General features: G+C 50.4%; 1 long non-coding RNA gene across 1 annotated transcript; it reads right to left on the bottom strand.

Annotated features, from left to right (window-relative positions):
* Nucleotides 1-4,527: 4,527 nt before the first annotated feature.
* Nucleotides 4,528-6,262, bottom strand: LOC108445769. The gene is made up of 2 exons (XR_001860747.1): nt 4,822-6,262; nt 4,528-4,719 (listed from the first exon to the last, which is right to left on the bottom strand). It is a non-coding gene; the product is annotated as an uncharacterized LOC108445769 (long non-coding RNA).
* Nucleotides 6,263-6,268: the final 6 nt, after the last annotated feature.

Genomic DNA, 6,268 nt, shown 5'->3' on the forward strand with positions numbered 1-6,268 from the left:
GCAGGAATTCTGTTACTGCAAGGGATTCATGGATTCTCCTTGGATTATGTTTTACTGGCAGAGAACCTCAACGCTGGTGCTGCTTTCCAAGGAAGTGAGAAAACTGGAAGCAAAGTTGATGAGCAGTTAAGGCCCAAACAGTGTGATGGTCAGAAAGCCAGAGGAGGTGGCAGGTGATTGGTCAGGTTGTGATCACCCCAATCCTGCAGCCACATCCAGCCCAGCACCATTAGGAATGAGCTGTTGCTCTCTCGAGATCCTTCCCAGCTCCTCCTTTTTTGTTGTTGCTTCTTTCTTAATTTCTGCCCCAGTTATTGCAGAATAATCTATTGAACGAATCCCTACATGAGCGCTGTGTCCCAAAATCGTGTACTTTTATTACCCAACCCTGTGTCCACAGAGACACCCCCCACCACAAGAGTTACTGCCACCAGTTCCTGTGGCCAGCACTGAGCCAAGGTTAAGGTGACCCTGGTGACAGCAGAGATTAATAAGGGCAGGAAGAGGAAAAACAAACACACACACCCCCTAAAAAAACCTCTGGAAAAGCTGAGCAGGGCCGTGGTGTCCCAAAGGCTGCCTGGGAAGAGGAAGGATCTTCCCCACAGGCTGACACTGTGCTCACACACACCTGCCCAGCTGCTCTGCAGTTTGCTTTTGACCATCCCAATTTGCTGGTGCTTTTAAATTAACAATTTCCGCTCTGGACTGAGGATGAAAGGGCTTTTCCCCCTCCCCTTAGTATAGTAAACACTGAAAACCAGTTTGGGATTGACATGTTCACTCCCTTTCTTTTCTTCCCTTGGCAGTTCTGAAACGTGAGGGTGTTTCCCAAAAGTCAAGGGATAGAAAAGTCAAGGGATAGAGAGATGCTGGAATGAAACAGCAGAGGAGGAGGAGGAGGAGGAGGAGGAGGAGGAGGAGGAGGAAGGGGAAGGGCAAGAGGAAGAGGAAGAGGAAGAGGAAGAGGAAACGGAAGGGGAAGAGGAAAGGGAAGAGGAAAAGGGAAGGAGGAAAAGAGGAGAAGGGGAAGGGGAAGGGGAAGGGGAAGGGGAAGTTGGTTTCTCCTTCATCCCATAACTGATCCCTTGGCACTTCCAGTGCCATCCAAGGTCCTTCCCAAATCCCTGCTCTCACCCATAACATGCCCCCAGGATACACAAGCATCCATCCCTCCCTGCTTTAGCAGTTCCACTTTATCTTCCAATTAAAAGCCTCATTTCCCAGCCTGGGTGTGCCTGTGGTTTTCCCTGGGACAAGATGTGCCACTGTAAGAGCAAACAGCAACGAGGTCATAGAATTTCCTCTAAATAATTGAAATCAGTGTTCCTGCAGACACAGAGGAGTCGGGCAGCCTCCTCCAGAGAGACACAATGTACAATTAACTCCTGAGGCAACTCATTAGCTACTGGAAATTAATGCTGCTCTTTTCTTTAGAGTATTTGCTTTTGAGGATAAAGATGTCCCAATGTCCACCACAGCCTGCCACGCCCCAAAATTGGAGATTGGCTGGTTTCTTTTGTGGTCTGCATGAACCAGTGCTGGGCTGAGAGCTGGAAGTTTGGGATCCATCTGTGACTTTCCCATCACTGGAAGGAAGCACAAAGCCCTTCATTTTCTCTGGATTGTGCACAATCCTTGTCCCATCCGCTATCACGCTTTTAAATTATTATACAGGGAGTCCCCACCCCAGCCGTCAGTGGTTTTATGGAGAAACTGGTGGGGAGAGGAGCTATTTCAAGATTTGGAAAATGTTACAGCAGCTCGAAGAGAGGTTCAAACCCTCTGCCCTGGGTTTGGGGCCTGGCCCAGCCAACAGCAAAGGGAACATCTGTGCCTCTTCCCAGCCCTTCTGCCTGGTTTCCACTGCACTGCCTGCTAACAATAGACAAATAAAATAATAAAAGCTCCTCTCTTCAAAAGCCATTAAAATAAAATAAAAACCCTCTGCAAGCAATCTGTGTTTTATCTTCTTAATGGCCCCAAAGCCTCCAGTTGTCCACAAAAACAATTTCACTCAGCAAGGGTTGAGGAATATTCCTTTCAAATGGTGCACCAGATATCCCATGGAGACCACTACACAGTTAACTACCCATAAAAGTAATTCCACAAACTAAATACTCATTAAATAGTGCGTGAGCACAGCCCGGCGTCATTTGCAGACGAGGAATGTGATTTGCTGTAATTTAACCTTTAATGACACCAGCGGGCTGTTCCTGTCTCCATGGCAGGGGCAGCTCCAGCCAGCGAGTCCATTGGAGAGGGATTGTTTTGTTTTCTCTATCTTGGAAATCAGATCCCATAAACTCAGCACAGGCTGAGCCCCTGCCCGGCCGGCCAAAAACTGCCGCTGTTGCTCAAGAGGTTGGCGCCGTTTTCCGGTCAGTCCCAGCATGTCCAAGACAAACAGCCCCGTGTCACCCACTCTGCAGGGACGTGCAGGCAGCCCAGCCATGTGCAGGACACCCTTCTCCACCAGCTCTGCTTGCAGAGCTTCTCCAGGCTCCCAGGGTTGGTGTCCATCCGTTGGATTTCAGACGGGAGTGCTGGGAGCCTTCTCAGCCCCCACACACCACACAAGGGTTCATGACTCACCCCACCCTCCTGGAAGAGGATGGTTTGGTGTTGGGATTGACCATGGAAAGCTGACAGAGCTCCCTAGGATTTTGCTCTCAGCCAGCTCCAGGGATGCTCAGAGGGAGAGAGGGAGGGGGAAACAAAGCTGTGCTGGAGGCCCCAGCACACGAGAGCCGCTCGCTTGGACCATGGAGGTGCTTTCCTCTTGTTTGTGCTTAGCTGTGCAAGTTCACTGCCAAGTGGGAGAGGATCTGCCCAGATTCCTGAGCCCTGAGCAGCTGGGAGCTCACCAAAGCCAAGGGATGAGCCTGGAACAGCAGCCAGGAGAGGTAGATGGAAGGAGGGAAATGAAACCACTGATGGAGCTGCTGCCAGGGATGGGGAAGTGTTAGAGGTGCCATGCCTGGGGCACCTCTTCCCTTCTGCCTTCCCTGTCCTGCAGTGAAGGAGGCTCCTGACCCCTTCCTGCTTTGCGTGTTCCTAAACATTGCCTTTTATACCCTATAATTGCATTTTTGTACCAAAAACCCTCTGGAGTGAACGCACTTCCTCTCTCAAGACTCCTCTCCAATGCAAGTGGAGAGGCACTAATTGCCCTGTCAGGGTCCCCAGGGCTTTCTTTGTTATTGTCAGCTATCGAAAATGTGCTCTTAATTTAAGCACTTAGCCCAAATATTTCGTTTTTAATTACAAGCTGAGACAGAGCGTGAGACAGCCCAGAGCAACAGCAAGAGCTTCTCCCACCAATCCCAGGGAGGGATCTCACACCGTCCTGGGGGTGGGAAAGCCCCAGCCCTGGGGGGTTCAGGCAGAGGGGAACCCCCCGAGAGAGGTGCCACCTGCCAGGAAAATAAACCCCAGTCCTGGCATGAGGCTGTGCCCTGGGTGGGAGATGGCCTTTGGGGACCATGATGACAACCAAAACAACCACCATCACCACCATCACCATCACTGCCACCACCATCACCAGTATCACCACCACCATCACCACCATCACCATCACTGCCACCAGCAGCACCATCACCACCATCACCACCACCACCATTGCCATCACTGCCACCACCATCACCATCACCACCACCATCACCACCACCACAAGCACCATCACCACCGCCACCACCGCCATCACCAGCACCATCACCGCCATCACTGCCATCACCACCACCATCACCACCATCACCACCACCACCATTGCCATCACTGCCACCACCATCACCATCACCACCACCACCACAAGCACCATCACCACCACCATCACCGCCATCACTGCCATCACCACCACCATCACCACCATCACCACCGCCACCATCGCCACCATCGCCACCACCACCATCACCACCACTACCATCACCACCACCATCACTGCCATCGCCACCAACCACCACCATCACCACCATCACCATCGCCACCACCACACAGGGAGAACATGGACCTGCTGCTCTGAGTCCCAGCTGCACCAGGACCAGGAGCAGAGCTGCAGGATGTGCTCCTGGCATGTCTGTGCTCAGGCACGTCTCGTCAGTGAAGCAGCAAAGGCAGAACTTGGCTCCTCCAACTCATATTTTTCTTTCTTTGTAATGTTGTGTAGCTGCCTTGGTGTTTAATCCTCATAATTAACGGCAGTGAGAAAGGGATAATGCTCATCTCCTCTCTTTTGCAAACATTACAATCTGCAGGGTGGGACCGGGGCAGCTCTGCAGCATTTCAAATTAAAAGGACAAAAAGCAGCAGACAGAGGCATTTACCTTTTGGCAAGTAAAAGGCGTCTCTAAGGAACATGGTTTTAAATCCATACTGTGTGAAAGAATTTAAATTACATACTTACAACTCCAAATATTGTAAGCTGCGTGTCTGGAAAAACAAGAGAAATTATCCTTTGTTTATTAAAAAATGACTTTGAAAGGACCTGGCTGGCTCCTATCTGAAATACAAAGGAAGTATTTCTTAACCTGAGATGTCGTCGTACGTTTATTTAAAGCTTTAATGATATGTTTTGGGACATCATCTATGCCTGAACATTTCTCCACTGCAGTTGTCTGGAAGAAGGAGCTTTTTTTCCCCCCATCTTTAAATAGTAAATGAGGCCAATTATCTCATGGTAATTCCAAACGGTAATTTGGTTCCGCTGGAGCTGTCAGTGGCCTATCAAAGCAATATTTCCAGGTTAATTTTAGGAACACATCCACCCCTTCCAGCAGGCTGGGATGAGCTCTGCTGAGCCCAAGGCTGGGAAGTGACGCTCACCTGCAGCCCAGGGACCCTGGCCGGGCAGGAAGAGCCATGAACCAAGGAAGCAGAACATGAGGAGATGCCCAGGGATGTGTGTGGGACAAGCTGCAGCAGGATCCCCCCTGCTCCAAGGGACTCCAAGCCACGGATGAACAGGGAAGCATCGCTGGGCTGGCACTGTGGCACTATGGGGCATCACTGAGTTGTTCTAAATAATAATAACAGTGATTTTGCATTGCAGCCTGTTGGGAGCTGGCAGTCCCCAATGCTTTGGGAAGGACTGTAGCACTTCAATTTATTACAGATTAATGGGATTGATTTATTACTTTTTGTTTCTTTTTAATTAGCCTCATTAAAAGCCGAACAATCTTCCTGGAGAACATGCAAAGAGCAGGGACACGGGCCCAGGCACTGCTGGTTCCTGGTGCCTTTGTCCAGAATTAGCGTTGCAAACCAGGTAAGATTTATTAATGGTTCCCGGGGGAGATTAGCAACGGGGAAACAGCTCAGGGAGGATTAGGAACCAAGCAAGTATCAGCCAGTTTTTGATGGCGTGTTTGTCAAAAGTTGCTCTTTGAGTTTGAAGTGAGTCCATGAGCTCCCTTCAGCAGCCACGGAGCGGGGCTTGCTCCTGGGGATTCATCCGGGTTTGCTGAATTCCGGGGTTTAACTTCACCTGGGTAATCTTTTCTAAAGTAAGTTAAAAAAAAAAAAAAAAAAAGAGTAAGAAGAATCCTGTTGTTAGTCCTAGGCTGTTGCCTAATATCGGGTTTATGATGTCACTGTTTGGGGGAGCTGCCAGCTCACCCGGCCCGTGCAGGGGCTGAGGACCGGGGTGTCCCCGGGCAGAGTGTGCAGCTGCAGCACACGCCCCTTTGCTCTCCCCTAAGCCACCCGACCGGCGAGCTGGCGGTCATTTCCCCCTGTTTACATCCAAGTTTATGTCCTGAAAGCTCCTTCTCTCCTCCTGAGGAGGATCAGCTCTGAGGCTTCCCATCCTGCAGACCCCAACCCTGCACCTCTGAGCAGTGCCCCTCAGGCCTTTCCAGTACAGGCAGGACCATAAAATTTCCCCTTTTGGCACCTCGTGTCTGGTTTAGAGCCTGAAGGGCTCCAAGTGCAATCATTTTACCAGGTTTGTCCCCAAAGGGCACAGAAGGAGGGCACAGCTGGTGTCCCCAGAAGCCCAGCAATGTGGGGAGCACATCCCTTGCTCCCAGTGATCCTTGCTGCCCACAGCAGCACCAGCTGCAGTTTGTGCTTATGATTTCTCTGTGGAAAACACATAAAATTTGGTATTACAGAAAAGAAGTTCAGAGCCAAAGCCCCCCAACCTGAAACCCAAACTCTTCAAATATCAAAAGATCGAGCAATTTTGAAATTGCATTTCTAAAGGAGAGTAAGAACCGTCTTCCAAAGATCGGGACACCAAGGGGACAGATGTGCTTCAGGTCCCTGCAGC

This window comes from Corvus brachyrhynchos, unplaced genomic scaffold (assembly GCF_000691975.1).
Source record: "Corvus brachyrhynchos isolate BGI_N302 unplaced genomic scaffold, ASM69197v1 scaffold340, whole genome shotgun sequence".
Taxonomy (NCBI): domain Eukaryota; kingdom Metazoa; phylum Chordata; class Aves; order Passeriformes; family Corvidae; genus Corvus; species Corvus brachyrhynchos.